This window comes from Bombus vancouverensis, unplaced genomic scaffold (genome assembly GCF_051014615.1).
Source record: "Bombus vancouverensis nearcticus unplaced genomic scaffold, iyBomVanc1_principal scaffold0022, whole genome shotgun sequence".
NCBI classification, from domain to species: domain Eukaryota; kingdom Metazoa; phylum Arthropoda; class Insecta; order Hymenoptera; family Apidae; genus Bombus; species Bombus vancouverensis.
In genome coordinates this window covers 955464-975596 of record NW_027468913.1, presented here as the reverse complement: position 1 = coordinate 975596, position 20133 = coordinate 955464, and the positions used below count along the sequence as shown (strand labels likewise).

General features: G+C 40.6%; 1 pseudogene; it reads left to right on the top strand.

Moving 5' to 3' along the window:
• The first annotated feature begins 3147 nt into the window (after positions 1-3147).
• On the top strand, positions 3148-19896 carry LOC143304090 (GTPase-activating Rap/Ran-GAP domain-like protein 3; annotated as a pseudogene).
• Positions 19897-20133: the final 237 nt, after the last annotated feature.

Genomic DNA, 20133 nt, shown 5'->3' with positions numbered 1-20133 from the left:
TTAATTTTCCTTGCAAGGTGGATAAGTATCATTGTACACGATGAGCTCACAATGCTCTTAACATAGACTAACCTATCTTACGAATAATTAAGGCTAAAACGCACGCATTCCACGGTGTCTCACGGCGTATGTATTGAAATTTATCAATTAGAATAGGTACAGCATGTGGTTCCAAATAATTATACATGAACATTGAACTTATCGTCGAAGAAACGAAACCATGCGACTTACCAATGGTAGCATGCATCAATGGATGATGAAAACTGGTTGGCTTTGATCTAAATTGCACTTGCTCCCTTGATTCCATGAATACATTCTATGAATAAATTGATATAAATGAATAGAGTAATTATCATAAATTATTAGTTTAACTGTAGGTAAGGAATTAATTAGGAGAGATAAATGATTTTCGATATCTTACGATTGGTATAAAAGAAACTAGAATGCTTTTGCAAAAATATCTTAACCGCAGAGAGAATTGTTTTATCAAATGGCCGTCATTGAACGCTTGGATCGATTGATTAGGACGGAGTATTTAACGCCACCCTTCGGTGCAAACAATAACTGTGTACGCCGAAGGTAAAGAATATGAACTAAACCACCGAGCTTACTCAATGAATAAACCAAACTATCGTTCATCATGCATCTAAAGTAGTAAGTAATAATAATATACATAGTATCTGATTATTAATATATACGTATTGTTATTGGCAACGAAAATGTTTAACAAAATAGCAACTTGCAAATCAAGTATGCATACATATATCTAACATTTTTATATTCCAGATTAAACAAATTATACCCTGAAGCGCAATCTTATTTCGATGTTATCTCCAATTATTCTCCGATATTAATTGGCTAATTAATACATAGAACTATATTCGCAAAAACAACACCATAATACCTGCTATTACAGTAACAAGTACAGTATCAATTAACTAGAGTAAGGGAAAAAATGAAAGAAATGGGCAGAAGAAAATATCCGTATTATTCGTTATCATAACTCGTTTGAAGCAGTCGACTAAAGTGGAAAATTGTTCGAAAATAATTTATTTGATCTTATAACTTAAAGTTAGTTTGTTTCTATGTTATTTTAAAAATAAACATAATAAAACAGTTAAAATGTTGGTTTCAAGCTCGTTCGGCTTATTGGGCTTATTAATAATAAAATAAGCAATATCGAATATTTATAACATTGTATATTTTGCCGAATATAATTAAAAAGATGTAATCTAGATAGAAAATTATTTCATCTAATAATTTGTATACTTTGGATAATTTCGATATTTTTGCATATTATATACGTTCTATGGATCGCTTCGCTTTTAGATCTGTCGTAAGTGCAGAAGAATCTCGCGCTACAATGCCTTAAGAATTATACTATGCGAATTATATTATTGACAAAGTAAATAGATGTTTTTAAAAATGTTATTTCCACATAGCATAGCATAGCATAGCATAGCATAGCATAGCATAGCATAGCATAGCATAGCATAGCATAGCATAGCATAGCATAGCATAGCATAGCATAGCATAGCATAGCGTAGCGTAGCGTAGCGTAGCGTAGCGTAGCGTAGCATAGCATAGCATAGCATAGCATAGCATAGCATAGTATAGTATAGTATAGTATAGTATAGTATAGTATAGTATTGTATAGTAGTAGCGGTATAATTTTTAAGCAACTTTTTTAATTCAATCTATATGTAATGCTGGAAAAATGTGCAAAGCGCAGAATTCGAGGAGGATAAAAAGTTTGGCTGATATAATACGCGAGGGAGAGAGCGCGTTGCGGTGCGGCGTCACGTAGGTCGGTTGGTAGGGTAGAAGGAGACAGGCGAATGTATAGAGAGAGCACGCACGTACAGGTCGCGAACAGGAAAGGAACGAAGCCACCGCGATAAGACTGAAAGCATACGAGATAGATCTCGGTTGAGAGGGGCGGAGGGCGTCAGAGGAGGGTCACGAAAGAGAGCCAATGAGCTCGACGACGTGGCGCCAGTCGTCGAGTCGCCGTGTTAGTAAGAGTACTTGCTCTCTGATCGTGACTCGCTGCATCCTCGTTCGGAAAGGGTCGTGTCCTGACTCTGTCAATAGGGGTTGGAGACCCGTGGCAAATTCTTCGATTTTTCATCCATCCGATACTCGATCGATTCGTCACAATTTATCGATTTCGTGCTTACCGACGCGGTAACGTCACTGCTACCGTGTGTTATCGTTTCACTCGCGTTTTCTATCCGCGCCTTTTCGTTTTTCTTTTTCCCATCGATACGATACGTAGGCTGAATCGACGACGGCCGAGATCAAGGTCGTCCGGACACGAACTCGACGACAGTGGCTATGTGCAGCTATTACGCTCGAACGAACCGTTGATCGTCGATGATCGACCGTGAGAATCATCGATAAAGAAACTGTTTGGTGGCTATGTGACGGGTATGAGGCTGTAAGAAAGCCTTTCCATTGGAAGATAATGTGAGATCGATTCGTTTTAGAGTCGTTCGACGATCAAATAATGGTGACGGTGGTCGCAATGCGACGAAAAGGGCATCGTAAAATAGGTAATGAAAACGATTGCCCGAAGATCTTGGCACTCTTCGCAGTGTGAACGAAACTGCATAGAACGTTACGAAATTCGTAAACGAAAGATTTGAATTTTTGTGTATTTAACCAACGAGTATATGCCCGTTTGATACTTTGAAGATTTTTTTTACGAGAAAGGGGAGAAAAAACGAAGGGATCGACGCTTTGTTGTTGCAAGACGATCGATATTTTTGCGAATTATACGGTGTCATTTGAAATAGTTGGGAAATTAATAACGAAAAGTGAAAATTATTGATATCGATATCGTGAATATCGAAGTAATATCGTTCCTTAAAACGTTCTTTCTTCGTTCGTTCTTAAAACACGCGTACGACTCTATCGTTGATAACGATCGATAAATAAAATTAATCGAATTGAAAATGAAATTTTTTACAGTCAAGCGAACGCTCGATCGGGTTGAGGAAGTGGAAAGGCAGAAATTATATTAACCGATTCAGCATCGAATATCTTTTAGACTGTGAGAAGAAGATCTCTCTTGTCAATTATCGATAATAGAAGTACATTTTTTTTATCTCTCTTACTTTCCTACATCGAATAATCGGACGCATTTTTTTTGTGGAGGTGGAGGAGGAGGAGGAGGGCGCTTACAATCCAGGCGCGATAACCGAGCTTCAACGTGCCAAAGCTGAGTGAAAGGGAGAGAGAGAGAGAGAGGAAGAGAAGTCTGATTATTAAAATCAACCTATCGACTGCCGCTTCGTTCAACGTGAAAGATCTGGTTAAGCAAAAAGTGAGAGGAAAGCAAAGGCAAAGGGACTCGGTCAGTGTCGTCGGTACTCTTTTCCATTATGTAGCCACGATCTTCAAAAGGGTTAGAGACCTGCGGAACAGGGAAACTCGGTCAATGATATCGATGTCCGCGCGCGTCCGACAGCCAGCATGTTTAAAAAAGGTGGTTTATCGATGGTAATAAATCACGCAACTTGGCACCAATGCTACGAACCTCGAAGCTTTCAACGGATAACTAGCGATGGTATCAAGTTCGTTATATACTCGGAGATCTCTGTTTAAGGCTGTAGTTTAGACTGTTATCCAGATTTCTTGTTACATTTGCTACTTTTGCTACTACTTTGCTACTTTTGTTCGGAATTGTCGCATCTTTCGCCCTCGAGCGATTTTCGAGCTACGTATATACAAAATTCAGCATCTACGTATAAATCGGAATGAAATGTAAAACTCGCTAACGCTCGCTTTGTAGCGTTCGAATTCGTTTTTGGAAAATAAATTTCTCGCTGTCGTATGAAAATACATACGACTAAACGAGTAAAGATACGAAACTTTGTATATTCGAGCGCAATTAAATAGTAATAAAATAGTAAATGCTGTAATACTTAGAAGGACGTACAAATACTTTTCGTAGCCGTTGCAACAGTTGGTGGCTACAGTTACGCTGGCCAAGTATTGGAATTCGTTGTAGCTCTTAATGAGGATGAACCGAGAAATTATTATAATTATGCGAACGGAATACTGGCCGTGGTAAGGTGTTGACAGAGTAATTCCGACTCTGTTTCTGGAAATACGGATTCGAGGCGCGGGAATTCGAATCTGGTTATCGGTCGACCTTCTCTTTCTTTCTAATTAAATAATGAAATTTCGGAAACGATCCTCGAATCGGATCGATTCGACATCTCTGAACAATGTATTCGTTTATCCGTTTGCCCTCTGCTCGGTATTTTGTACGCTCTTACAAAAAGTATTTACATTCTACGACATCGATACGAAGATAATATCTTGACTGGCTGATTTTAGTAAACGAGACGAAGCAAAGAAGAAACTAGAATTCAGAAATTAACAAACGTTCTTTTTCCTTTGCAAATGGTAAATCTACGATCTTCTTAGCGTAAATCGGTGGTTAAGTTGGTATTGTTCGTCGTTGAACATAGTAATCGTTTGTAACGTATCTAATACAGCGATCGATTTGAAAGAGGCAAAGAACGTAACAGAGCTACGGGGGAAGCTACGGTATCGACGTATTATCGGAAGGTTGCAGTGTGCAAAGTTTTCGCACACGACGAAAGTGTACGACGTGCTTTCTACGATTTTCTGTCGTTACTGTGGCTTTGGTAGGAAAATGACGCTGTACACGTTAATATCTCGCGTATAATAAGACGGACGTTTTTTACCGGATCGGATTAAAGGTGAACATTTCGAGTAGAAGAAAGGTGCTGTTTCGAGCAATTACGAGATCGTGGAAACGGAAACGGAAACTGTGCATCGGTAAAGATGGCGGGAAAACTATTTAAAGGGGGAAATTAAAGAGGAAAGAGAAGAGAGAGTGGAAAGATGTTGTGCTTGGACATAAAGCTGGTGTCTCGTTTGCGAGGAGTCTCGTTGACGAGCGGCTCGTCGACGAACGTGTCGGCAGTCTCGTTGCCGGTGAGCTCGACCTCGTCGACGACCGTCGGCATAGAGAAGGAGAATTTCTCGAGCAAGCGAAGCAAAGGGGGAAGGGAGAGTTGCGCTGGAAATGGGAATTCGGTGACGGAAAGCGACGGCGACGAAGAGACGTTGCCTGCTTCTCGGACGATCCAGAGGAACAGGTCGAGATCGGTTTGCGTGCCTGCCTTGTCGTCTGCTGCTCGTTGCGCGCATCTTCACCGACGATCCAGCCATCATGCGTACGTTTCTTTAAACATGGTCTATTATCGTTGTGTCGGAAAACGGCTGAGCGATATGCGAGTTTGCGATACGATATAGCAGTTATAACGCGTGTCGTATAGTAACGCGCGCTATTTTATATATTCGATATATTGGGTTTGCCGCTACGAGGCGTTCGAAGTAACCGGTTCGATGAAAACACGCATGAAAACACGCATGAAAACACGCATGAAAACACGCATGAAAACACGAAGAACGATTGGAAAGCGGAAAAACGCGAGGCGAAAATCTCGTTGCGGATAAATTCTCGTTGGAAACTTCCTTCGCTGCTCTGCTAACCGTTTATCATCGCTTGCGATTCTACGCATCGCTATTGCATCGAATGAGACGGCGACGCGTATCGCTCGTATCGCTATACGAGTACGAACGTAATTCGCGCTGTGTCGAAGGTCATTGCTAGAATCGAGGTATATATATACCATATCGTACGCTATGGCTAAGATCGTACACAGAGTTTAGGTCTAAAACTCCTAAAATACCCGCGAGAAGATACGAGGACAAACGGCAAAAGGCTGAAAAATTGTCCACTCCGGATACTATAGTTTATCCTTTGAATTTTCCTTACCTTTTCGGACCTAATAATTTCTCCGAGTTACCTGTTTCCATATTTTTAATCGTTTGTTCTTTTAGAGATACGCGTCAACGACGATCGTATCGACGCGTAAACGCGACAAAGTCGGACGGATACGCAAAATTGGACGGATGTATTGGATAGAGCAGTGTTTAGGGGCTGGTTGTAGTTTGCTACTGGTTCGACGATCGTCAACCGATCGCGGTTATACGCTTTGGTAATCGATGAACCTTGCTATAGAGATTCACTCGCCACTCTGAATTCGACTAGAAACAAGAGCAACGACACTATTAGAGAAACTATTATTCGATGGTTCGGATATCGTGGAAAGTTTTAACGAGCACCGGCAAATCGTACAGCAGAATTATTTGGATAACTCGGGTGAAAAATAATTGCGACCGAGTGTCTGCCGTAAAGAAAGAATTTCATCGGGAAACGTGTGGTTCGTTTCTTAGGGGCCTCGTTAACCCAGATTTTTTGCTGGGAAAGAAGCAATAAACACGGGCAGGAAGCTGGGCAAAAGAGACCGCGACCGTTTCTTCGTTTCGTCGTGGCCGCGTAGAACGTTAAACGCGTATTGTAATATCGTAGAATAGCTTTGATTGGAGATCGGCTGAAATTAGAAAACACCGTGTACGTCGTCTTTCGTGGTTTGTTTACATCCAAGAGCGCCTAGTAACAGCGACACGAGAAAGGATAAGCAGCGTCAAAACAGTGGTACGGTTTCATATTTCAAGGAGTGGCAATCGAGAGGCCAGAGTATGTGAGCCGAAAAGTGTGTATGTGTGTGAGAGGACGAGAGCAAGAGCGAGCACGACCGGGCAGGAGTGTATTGGCGAAGATCAGAGCTAATTGAGTCGTCGAAGAGTAGAGTCGTTAGAGGTTTCGAGTCGTCGAAGAGTAGAGTCGTGAGAATTGATAGAGTTGTTAGAGAGAGAGAGTGTGTGTGTTAGATTCGTTGTGACGAGAGTGATCAAATAACTGTAAAGTTATTTGATATAGATACGAGTATTGCATTTAGTTTCCGTTAAATAAATATCGTTCTCTGTCCAATTTATATTTGTATATTCAATTTAATATTAATAAATTGTAAGTAATCGGAAAAAAAATTTTCTATCCTTATTTTTCGATATTACAGTATGATATTTTCAGATGCAGCACGGATGCCATTTCGAGGCGGGGTGTCCTCTCCAGGCGATATTACGGCAGCGTGGAAATGGTGAGTTTGGAAAGCAGCGCGGTGGTCATTTGTATGGAGAGTGGGCGATTGAAAATCGACTTGATATAGATGTGCGCGCCGAGAGAATTTGGCAGTAACGCGTAATACGCGAGACATGGTACGCGAGACTATTTTTAAAATAGTTTTTCGTGCACGCGTTCCGAAAGGAAGAAAGGCGCGCGCAACGATAGCGCCGAGAAAGGGGACGGTCTATCTGTTTCTCGTCTCCTTTTCCTTTTTCCGTGTGTCGTCGGAGGAGATTCGCACGGTCTCGCTAACCTTAGTCTCTCGATATGGTGCGTTTCAGCTGCCACAAATGGAGCAAGACGGGTCCGACAATGGAAGAAGATTTCGAGTGGAGAACGGTGATTCGCCGGGCGAGAAAGAAGAAGTAAGAGATCGGTAATTATACGAATCCGTTTGCTTTTTAACTGGTTCTCTCAACTTGATAAAATTCCTTCTTCTTTGTTACGGCGGCATGTTAGTTTCAACGACGTACAAAATACTCGTTAACGCGTTGGAAATATTCGAAGAACGAGCAAACTCGTAAATATCCAGAAACCGGATATGCCATATTGAAACCGGATATTGTTTAATTTTCATTTTTTATCGAGAAGCGAGTACCATCCATCCATCCGCGTACCATGGACGACTGATCGTCGTGGTGCTTTTCAACGAACCATATATAAGTTATCGTTAACGAATTGAGATAAGATCGGTGGGAGTACCGGCTTCGCAGATAATTCGATAAAACGATGCTGGAATGCGTTTACTTTGATTATTCGTGGACGATGCGCGACAAAGGTATTCGTCGCTGTAACTGACTATGTAAATGGTTTCTAAAAGGCACTTGTTTATTAGCGATCCTAATTCGTTCGATGTAATGCGATGTAATTCTGTACAGTTAGATAATTAATTAGTAAGGTAGAAATTAGGCATGAAACACGCGATATTCCTGCTTTCCGCTTTCCACTTGCGCCGCTTCTTTCCCCTCGTTTAACAGAAAATTTGATTACGTCCGTGGCGAAACTGATTTTGCACGTGTGCAGATGTTCGGATCACCGAATACGCCGATATTGGAAAATCCAGAGTACCAAACGCGCTGGTACTTCAAATACTTTCTCGGAAAACATGAGTAAAGAACATGCTGTTATGTTATACGAGTCTTTTAGAGTATCAGTGTACGTATATTCGATATACATGTACAGGATAAGAGGAACGACGGATGAACAATATCCTATTCAAGCGTTTTTCAAGCAATATCCTATTCTTTTATTTTGGATTTAGCTCGATCCGTTCTCGTCCGACAGTCTTTTACGTTTATTATCGTAAAAAATTCGTTATCCGTATAATTTCTTACTTTACTTACTTACTTACTTACTTATACGTATATCGAAAATATTTGTCACTCGATGAAAAATTGGTTTACAGTGCATCAAAATTACGTTGCCGCGGACCAAGAAAGGAATCCCTTGTTTCTATCGGTGGTGACGAGCGAAGTCAGCGATCAAAGCGTGCCGCATTACAGAGTTATTTTATGGAGAAAAACTGTGAGTATCCGCCTGTACCTCTACGTACCTCTACGACAACTACTGCAACTTGTCAGATACTTTTCTATTCGAAATGAACGATGATTTGATCGAAACTAATGAAAAAATAAAACGTAAACGTAAATATCGGCGATAAGACGATAAAAGTAAATTATAGAAAATAAGAAAGACTAAATTTACCGCGGAGCTGACCGTTTCCAACATCGTACTTTGACGAACCATATGTTTTTCGTGTACCGGGTTTCGCGTACAGCTGATCGCGTTTCGTCGTTTTAAAGATTATTCGATGGACGAGTAACGAACGAATCGCGGAATAAATTGACGATCCCGTTGTGCAATTATCTTGGACAGAAATCGAAAGCGATAAAAAGTTAGGCGTCGGTACGCTTGCTACGAATGAATTTCTAAAAGCAGATTTCTACGTGAAAAATGCCAACGCACTTGCACGCTATACCCATGTATAGTTATATATAGAAGAAGTATCGGCACATAGCCTTATCTCGCAACGAAGGATACCGTTATCTACTTATCGCGTTCTCCGCGTTTCATTTTCATAGAACGAAACGCACGAAAGTCTACCGCTAAATGCTAGAGAATCGAACGTTCTTGCGAATCTCTCGAGAATCGATTGATTAGTAGGTGAACGGTAGAACGAACCGTTTTATTACTAAACAGTGTCGATACTGTGACTTTTTATAGCCACACTTTTTCTTCGGATGTTATTACGTATTAAAAGACACTATGTAAGAGAAAGGCGAGGCAAAAAAAAGTTTACAGCGATCGATGAATGAAAGAGTAACGAATTTAGGGCGCACAGAAGATATCGCTGCCATACTCTGCGAACAAAACGATGACGATCAGGCAGATCTTGAGGTACGGACTTGCTTACTGCTCGTTGATTGCTAATTTTCTTCGGTTAAATTAAAATTAAGTCAAGTTGAAGTAACTAATTGGTAAAATTTCAGCAATTTCTTTGGTCTTGAGAAACTCGATAAGGCTCCGCGCGAGGTTTTCAGAAGGTAAGTGGCCAATCCTGCGATTAACTTAATAAGAAACAGCTTTTCCGTCTTTATTTCTACAAGTGTGTGTGTGTGTGGGAAAACGGCAGAAACCGTACGAAATTGCGAGAAACTGTAGGAAATCGTAAGAAGGAGACGGTGGAGTTGAACTTTTGGAAATTTTTGCATCGCAGGATCTGCTGTTGCTGGAAGAGCAAGAGGGTTCCGTCAACTTCAAGTTTGGCGTGATATACGCGAAGAAAGGGCAAACGACCGACGACGAAATGCTATCCAACGGTAAGCGGAGGAAAAGTTTCGATTGAAATTTAACCAAGACGAATCGACCAACCCTTGAAACTTGGACGACTATGCGGAAGAACGGCGGTCGCTTTCGCTTAAAGCGTACGTTCCACCTATTACGACCGTTTTAACCGTTTCGATCGTTTTAAGCATTTTAACCGTCGTACGAAAAAGTAGCTTCTCGCGAGTCTATAGCACTGTTACGCGAGCAATTTTTCACCGCCTTGTATCCGTTTCATAGCGAGTTTCAAGTTTTAGAAAAATACAATTCCAACGTTGATTCGTAATTCGTCTCGATACGCGATCTGTTCGCTCGGTTTACAGAGAAGGGTAGTCCAGATTTTGACAAGTTCCTGGAAATTGTGGGCGAGAGGATAGAACTGAAGAATTGGGACAAGTATCGAGATGGTTTAGACGTAAAAGGTACCGTTCTTATTTCCGTTTCTATGTAGTTAGTAGGTGGTAGCTATGGTTTGAACATATGGTCGACGGTAAGGTAAACGCTAGTTTTTCATGTTCGTTTGTCGTCGTTGTTATTTTTTCTTCGTGTTGTATTTTTTCGAGTTTCTTCTTCAAAGTGCGAACTCTCTCTGAACGTTTGCAGGCGACATGACTCGCAACGAGAGTTATTATACGGTGTACGCGGGACACGAAGTGATGTACCATGTGAGTACGATGCTTCCCTATTCGAAGGACAACCCGCAACAATTGGAGAGAAAGCGACACATCGGTAACGATATCATTAACATCATTTACACGGATGACTCGAACGCCATAGACACTTTCAACCCAAACTGCATCAAAAGTCAATTTACCCGTAAGTCGATACGCCATTTATCTACATTTTTTCGATCTAGGCTGAGTTTCTAATATCATTTTTAATCGATCGGTAAGATAAGGAGGAAAGAACAAAGTAAGATAAAAATATAAATACGTCTATCCGTGTAGGCAAGAGCTGCGATCTTTTCGGATATAACCGATATAACCGCGATATAACCGAATCGTGTGGAGAAATGTTTCGAACGAGAGCGAAACGATTGGTTTCGAGGTCGAGGGAGACGTTAGTCGACGTAATTGTCATTTTGACGAGCTAATGCCTGGTCGCAGCTCCTAAGAATCCCGTAATATAACGACGGTTACATAACGATATACCGTAGACGATACCATTTTTACCGTAAATAACCTGACCCACCGACCGGCCGGCTGCAAAGTCGCAGACCTGTTTGTCGGTTCTGCTACAACGGGCGATGCGCGGCGCAAATTTGCAGCTGGTGGTCGACGAGTTCGCACCTTTGCGAACAATGTGTCGGCCCATTCTCGCAAATACACGCCACTTTTGCGGAGAAAACTCTTTCTTCCAACGTCTTCTTTCACCATCTTCTTGTATATTTTCCTAAGGATAAACAAGATCGTTAATTCGACGTTCACGCGATACATTTACAAATACAGACGTGTTTGCCGTGGTATCGGCCGAAGAAAACGGCAAAGGATGGCGCGTGGCCATTTACTGCGACGAAAACGTTCCTCTGTTTGGCCCGAGCCTTCCATGCCCGCCTGTGTTCGAGGACCCGTACACCCTGCGAGAATTTCTTCTCGTCAAGTTAATAAACGGCGAGAAAGCCACGTTCAACACGCCAACGTTCGCTCAAAAAAGGGAAAGGACCCTGGACGCTCTTCTTCGGGATATGTATCAAGAACACTCGCAGGAGAGCAAGAGCAACGTAAGTCTAATCGATCAATCATATTTATATGCATTTCCTCTCGCTTTTAGATCCTTCTTTGATAAAGTTGCTCTTACTTCCGACAGTATTATCGGCACCTGTGTACTCGTTGTTATCCAGTATCGAACATCTCTGTATTTATACGTGCTTGCGGTATTATTCGTTGTTATTAATAAAACACGGTTTTGCTGTTATTTGTTCGAGTAATGCGTTTCGATTCGTTCGTTATCGCATCTATAATATTCTTCGTGTTGAAAATTCGTCAGACGACTTGTAGCTAGAAAGCCAAATTAGGGAAATCCGAATTAGAAGGCATGTAAGAAATACTAGAATACTTTGGATAAAATGCTGAAAGATTCGGTCCAGCTGCCTTTAATTAGTACGCTGTTTGTAATTGCAATCGCGAGTATTTATCAGGAGTATTTATCGCGAATTCGTTCGTCTACGCGGATAAAACTACTCGAAATACAATATTTACACAAGCTTCGACGCGTTTTCTTGTACGTAGGCGTTATTCGACCAAAGCTATCGCACGATAACGAGTACGTAAAAGATGATACAACGTGAATTCTGGCTTCAAGCGTCTCTTTTAATAGCGCGTTGCCGTTTTTTGCGTTGCGACATTTCGTCGACGACGTCTCGAACAACGCGCTATCGGAGAACGCGATCGGAGCACGGACAAGCGATAAAATGATCGTGAAAACGGTAAATTGCCACTTTTCTCCGCCTTTGCACGAATTTCCGAACCGCCCGCGTCGCCTGGCGAGCAACGAAAACTGTACTAGCTGTATGTATTAACTGTTGGCGGCACACTCTCCCCGTAGAAAGGAAAATCGATGAAATTTTCGCAGAGTATGTTAAACCGACGAGCATTGTCGGATGTCGTGGAGGCTCCAGGTCGACGTCGCGAGGAGACCCGTGCCGTGGAGATGGTGCGCGTCGGACAGGCCCTGAAACTCGAAGCGATCGTCAGAGGTTTGGCGCCAACTTCCTTGGCCACTGCTGGTCCTTTGAAGCCTAGACCGTGGGAGCCGAGGTGTATCTATCCGGATTTCCCGCACGAAGTCGTATGCGGCGACGTTTGGCTGGATAACAAGCTGATCTTGGCTACCGAGAATGGAACTTTTCTGATCGAAGGTGAATCGAGCATTATCAAAACCTTATTTTACCATTACAGGGAATATTTTCGAAAATACGTCTTCTCTTACAAATTGTGCGAAACTGTACAATCAGAAAATTGATTTATTTATTAAGCGAAAACCTCGTTAGCATAAAGGAAGAAAGGAAAGAAAGAAAGAAGATGACGCGTGTATGAAATAACAATATGAAATATATGAAATAATAAAATATATAAAAGGAGAGCACGCTTTCCTTCGTCGAGGACAGAGAAAACCGATGCTCTCTCTCTCTCTCTCTCTCTGTTCCTAACTACGAAATTACAAAACGCAAGAACCTTCCAATGCATTTTCTGTTTCAGACAGTTTATCGCACAGACTGATCTTCGACGAGTCCGTGCAAATTAAACAGCTAGACGTGGTCGAGCAACACGGAATATTGTTGTTTCGAGCCGGTGATAAAGGCAAAGATAGCAACGTGTACGTTTTTCGTCTAAGAGAATTCGAGAATAGCACGACGAGTAGGTCTGCCGAAATTGCAAACGATCGTGAAGACGATCAAGAGTGCGAAGACAATGGCGACGAGGACGATGCGGACGACGACGGCGACGAAAGCGAAGAAAACGATTGCGACAATTTCACGCGAGCCACTACAAAATTTAAGCCCTTGATTCGTCGTACTCGTGTTCGTGTTCGTCCCTTGGCTGTTAGAGGACGAGCGTATATAAAGGAAAGAAGACTACCTAGAACTCGGGGCTGCCATTTATACACCGTTACTATGCCTGGTGGCTCTCATTTGCGCATGGTATGTACCGAACAAGAGAAAAGGAAAAAGGAGAGAGAAAAAGAATAGACGACAGTGGCTTTTCCAATTTTTCCCAAGAATTGAAATTGTCGAGTGGAGAGAGTTGATCGTTTCGTACGAGCAACTTTTATATACATTTTTCCTCTTATTTCGATTTATCGTTTTAACCGAACGTACGCAGTACGTAGCGCGTATGTTTATAAAATAGACTGTATTTGGACAATCGACTCGAGACGACGAAAAACGTTGCTGTCAAGGAAAGGTCAGTGGCGGCTTAATTTTTCGAGTTGTTGACAATTTACGTAATTTCTCGAGTAAAAACCGCTGTACAGATGTAACTCGCGTGGATCGGCTGACGCAAAGCAATCGTGTTTGTAACGTGTAAACAGACGCGAAAAACGATCGTTGCTTCGCGTTGCTGAAATATTTAAAGAAATTATTTTCGAATTAGCGCTTATACTTGAATCGATTCTTCTTATGTAATTTTGCTTATTTAAGCTTTGTTTGCACATGGAAGCTACATCCGCTACACTGCTGCGTATATTTATATCCGATAAATATATCCGATATATATTGATTAAAAGCTCGATAATTTACGATCTTGCTGTCGAAGCTTTGGCTGTTCGTATAAAGATGAGTTTTTCTTTGTTTTTTAACGTAATACGCGTATTGGGATCGCAAACGCTTGAAAATCGCTTGGAACACGATTCGAAGCTGAAAATATCTGGATCGTATGGCGAGTAGTAAGTCGCGAAAGTTTAAATGTGTTTCGTAGGCGAGTGTTTTCCATTGCTTTTGTCGAAACAGCGTATCATCGGACTCGGAATTGTCGTAAAAATACTAAAAGATTCCAGACTCCGATCGAATTCGAATCGTCTGCCAATTTATCTGATATATATATATATATATATATATGTCGGAGATGAAATGAAAACCGGAGCCTTCCCTATGCAATTTTGAGGAAGCCTTTTAATGCTTTAGCCCAGATCTTATCATAACTGTAATTAAGTAATTGTCATCTGTAATTGTTTGACATTTGTGAAAAGCGAAAGTGGGTTCGAGGTGACAACTGGTCGCTGAACGTAGCCACGGTCACGGGATAAACGTTTTGCCTGACGAAGGTGTGGATCGGTTGTATTGTTCTCCCTAGAAATCACATAGAATTGTACTTTAGAGATGTCGATATAATGGGACACACGTTGTATGAGGAATCAATCTCCAGACAGAAACTGCCTAGCAACGGCGTTTGGATCTTTCTCGATGTTTCCAAGGAGTATATAACAAACTTCTGACAGATATTGCCTAGCAACAACGATTGGAACCTTCTCGATGTTTCCAGCGAGAATATAACAAACAAATGCAGTCGGATTACGAAAAAGATTTGAATCAGAGAGGCATTCGTGTGATCGCCTTGGAAAGTGATACATCGAGTAATTTTTCCGAGTGATTCGGCAAACGTATTTTTTTTGTGTCATAAAATTGTTTAAAGTTTTCCCGTTGACCGTGGATTCGTTTGAACCCCGGATCATTGTTTATAGCGTAAATTAAATTCAATATTTGTAAATTTATCAATCGTTAATTTTCATTATTCGTTAAATTAGTAAATCGTAAGATATATTATTCGTTTCTTTTATTGTTCGATAAAACTTATTATTCTTTAATCTAATTAATAATTTAATTTATCATTTGTTAATCAATCATATCATTTATAAAAATTCATTATTCATAATATTTGTAAAACCTTGTTTATTCGTGTAAATATATTCTCTGTTTTGTAAAACAATGGCTAATTCAAACGAAGAATCGTTACGCGCCTTAAATCCTAATGTTAACCCGACATATATATATATATTCTATCAGGATTCCAAGATTTTCGGATCGCGTCGCTAAACATAGTATAGTATAGTATAGGTGCGTGTACGATGTATCAATGGCGATGGCATCGAGACCCTAGAATCTACCGGACCGAGTAAAAAGCAAATTTATCTAATCTTCCATTTGTCTAATAATTACTTGAACTACTCGTACGATAGTTATGTATATTTTTGTTAGTAGTAGTTTTGTTCGAGTAAATTATAAATATAGGAATTATAAATATAGGAAATATAGGAATAAATATAGGACGATAATAGAGAAATTCAGATTACCTTGGTAATTCGGATATCGTTTTTTATTTTATTTAGTGCGTAGCGGTCGGCCGACGTTTGATAGTTTTCCAATGGAAACATAGCGCCGCGTGGACCGCATGGTGTTCCGCTACGGACACAGACACCGTGGAAGGATTTTTGCATTTGAAGGAGTTGAACGCCAGCGAATCTCCGACGTTGGTAACGATAGTAGAAAATACAGATTCGAACAACGAATGGACGCTTTGCTGCGGTGTCCGACATCATTTTGAATTGATCTCAGCTTCTGGAAGCACGAGAATTCTTCACATCGAGGGAACACCGAAACCACACGTGGTGGCTGCTTTGGATCTCTGCGAAGACGAAGAACCCGAATTGTTACTCTGCTACAACAGTACGTATTTATATATGTATATAGTATAGAGGTTGGAGCAAACGCACCGCTATACGTTAAACCGATCGAACGTATCAAAGTCGTAAAGTAAAGTAAAAAACGTAAAGGTTCTTTGGCCTGTTGTACTTACTGTAGTATACTGGACGAAAGAGCGACGTAATACGAAAGTACAGTTGAAAATTGTAAACAGCCGAATAAAGGTGAAAAATGTAAATTTAAAGGTAGACAAAATTTAAAGATAGAAGGTCGTCGTTCGATTTCAACGATACGTCGTGCCTACGTATATCGATCTAGCTAAAAGTCGAATAAGAAGCGAAATGGGAAACCGAAGAATTTAATAAATATAATAAACGGTAGAATTATGGTTAAACGGAGGAAGAATTGGTGGCAGCGATGCAACAACGACGTGGTCGATCGATACTCGCTTACCTGCCTTTCTTACCGCAGATACGTGTCACTTTCAAAAACTCTTAGAAGAGAATACCGTAGCAACGGAATTCGATTTCAACTGGAATTCCGTTCCTGCGGCAATAGGTAACGTATCTTTGCATCTTTACGTTTCGTCGTTCTTTATTTTTCGATAATCCTTCGTGTCCCGATACAAACTTTCAGCCTGTGCCTTTCCCTACGTGATCGCCTTTACCAACGACACCATGGAGATACGATTGATAATCAATGGAAATTTGGTGCACACGATCGCCATGCCAAACCTGAATCTAATCACTTCGAAGCAAGACATCTTCTTCGCCACAACGGCTCCGGAATTTCTGCCTGGAAAATGCGAAAGAATTCGCCTGGACTCGAAACCCATGGACAAGGAAGAACCGGTTTCCAGTCCGCCTCCTTTCCCCCAATCTTCTACGTCTCGATCCAATCAGCAAAGTACGTGTCCGTCTTCTCCAAACCGATCGTCATTTTCTACTTATTCTACTTATTCTACATTTATCCTAATAGGATAATTTATTTTATTTATTTATTTATTTATTTATCTATTTATTTATTTAGAACGATATGTATACGGTATATATATATATAAAATACGCTTGCAGCGATAAACACGTTTACGCGCCAACACTGTGCCATTGCAATGCCAACAACTTGCTAAATCGAAAAGTCTAGAAAACCATGACGTACTATATCTGGCGTTATAGTATAGTATAGTAGCTAACGTTGATACGAGTAGGAAATCGATATAATCGAGAATAATTATCTTTTGCTTTCCATAGACAGTCAGGGCGACTGGAAGCCGATAAGAATCTACCAAATACCGTTGCAAACGTTATCGAGAAGTAGCTTGTCAACGTGCTCGCAACGACGCTGTGCCAGCCCTGCCGAGCCAGAAATCATCTCGGCGCCGCCGACCAGCGACAAGAGTTTCCTCAGCGTTGAGCCTCACAGAGCGTTGAGCAGATCGTGTAGCAGCAGTCCAACGCCATCGCCGACCAACGTGCTTCCGCCTCGACTCAGAAAATAGGCTGGATCGCTAGCGATCGCTAGCGACACTCGCTCCTTATTAAGTTAATCCCGTAACCTTTTCCATATCTAACCGATGAAAAATGCGCCATTTTCTTTTTAACGCGTTTCTTAATCGTTTCTTAGCTGTATAACGATAGATGTTTTTCCAATACTCTACGTCTTACGTTCTTGCTGCGTTTAGTAACTTACGTTTAAGTTACGATAAAGCGTAAAACGCAAGATAGGAAAAGCACGTGTCTTCGTAAATACGAAAATGTGATTTCTATTAGTACAAAAAGTTACATGGTTGATCGAGCGTGCCTGCTATTTATTAATAACGTCGTTGGTAATAATGGTCGTTGATTGGTTGCGAGTGCATGAGCGCCGACGGGTGAAACGAAATTTCCTTTAAACTCGAGCTTCGCGCACAACGTATAAACGACCTTCCTTCCGACAGATCGCAACTGCGATCACCTGAAGCTCGTGCCTCGATCCAATTGTAAAAGCGACGACGGATCGTGCACGATTCGGTGCGTTTCATCTGTAGCTAGAATTTACTGCCGTTGCAAAGAGCAATCGAGATAAAATACACGTACGCGCGCCGTTTCTTTCTCTTCTTTTACAATTAGACCGTTTAATTAACAGTTTTACAATTTTTATGCGAACCTGACTTTGTCCGCGTTAGCGTTTATTCGAACGTTGATCGAACCCAGATCAAATTTATGTTTCTATCGCGTTGGAAAAATGTTAGAGAAAGAGTTGGAAAAGTATCGGACGGCGGATATTTATGCATTTGTGAGAGATTTAGAATCGCGGAGATACGCAGCATGGGTAGGAGTGAGCGACAGGCAGAAATATTACAAATGCCAAAAGTAAATGCAAGTTAGAACGTGCCATCTTTGTTTTTCCTCGTTTCGCCTAAAATATCTAGTCGTATATATTATAATTATAGACGTATATACAGTATAATTTCCAAACAGTCTATACGATATGATTGCGACGTATCTTGAGAAATGAAAAAATGCCGGATAGCTTGTTTCGATCAAGGAGAGAGCGATACGACGCTTGTTGTAATTTAGCCACGTTCCTACAAAATTCACGCTTCGCGAGATACGTACAAGCACACACAAGCGTCCATCGATTCGATTCAACGTACGGAGAACGAAACGTACGTAAGTGTAGGAATTACTCTACAAACTGGTTTCTATATCATAAACGTAAACAACGAAAAAATATGTTTTTTAAATAAATCTATACGAACGTATTTGTTTTAACGACGTAGTATCCGAGGAAATAATTACACAGAGTGTCCCGTTTCAAGTTTCGCAGACTATAGCTATATTTGTCGTTATTCGTCAAACTATAGAAGCACAAAGCTTATCGGCTGTTTCAGTTTCTACGAAATTACGTCTACGACGCGATTTCGTTCGCTGCTCGTGAAAGAAGCGTTGATCTTGATAAGTTCTTGTCGCAAATACGAAAAATCACTCTATGCCTATATAATAATAATAATAATACTAATAATAATAACAATAACAATAGCAATGATAATAATAGGTAGAAGAATGTTTAGTACGAGACAAGGCACCGGATAAAAAGATGCCCCGATAGTACTAGCACGATGGTAATAAATAATAAATAATAACTAATAAATAATAAATAAAAGTAGAAACTGAAAAGAGAATGATACGAAATTTTACGTATAGTTGGATCTGATCGTAAAAAGTACGTGTAAAGGACTCGTGTAAATCGGTATATATGATAAATAGTACGTACAGTGTATTTTGACGGGTATTATATCCCGTAACATACAACAAGTTTGATTATTCTGTTAATGTTAGAACGTTAAAGCGTTATCTTAACGACAAAGTCGAAGAGTCTGCATAAATATCCGCAGTCCACGTGTTACTTTTATTCCTTTCTCGTCTTATTCGTATTTACTCGGCTTTAAATTTCGATCAAGGGTTATTTAAAAGCTGAACTCTTTACGGAGAACTGGAAAAATCAAAATGATATACGCGATCTAATTTAGCCGCTTTACGAGAATTATTTTACCGACTTATCAACTCGAGCGAACGAACGATAAAGAGCAAAGGATTCTCGTCGCTTTCAAAGGTTTTCCAAGGTCTACGCGCGAGTTGTACCAAGTTTTACGATTACTTTTACGCAATTCGTAGATAACTTATACGTCGATGGTCTCGTTCGATGGTTGTCGTGACGAATTACCTCTGCCGATAATTACAACAGGTACGATAGGAGCCACGGTTAATACGTAAAAGGATAATTAAAGAAAATGTACGCCGTTAAATCGCCTAGCGATTTCTATATGTATGTATTTACCGCAAATAAAAGGAAGATGATAACCTATTAAACGTTCATATTTAAACAGGAATTTGCTAATTATGCGATCCGATCGAACAACTTTTCTTCTGTAAGTAATTTTTCATTCGGACGGTATATGTATATTTGTCGTACAGTCGACCGACTGTCGAATCGAAGATGGACTCGTCGAATTATTATTATTGCAAACCGTATTGCCGACTGCATATTTATCTGGTTCAGCCTACGCTATGTTTATTTATTTATACGATATTAAAAATGATTATCGCGTTGATAAGTTTAA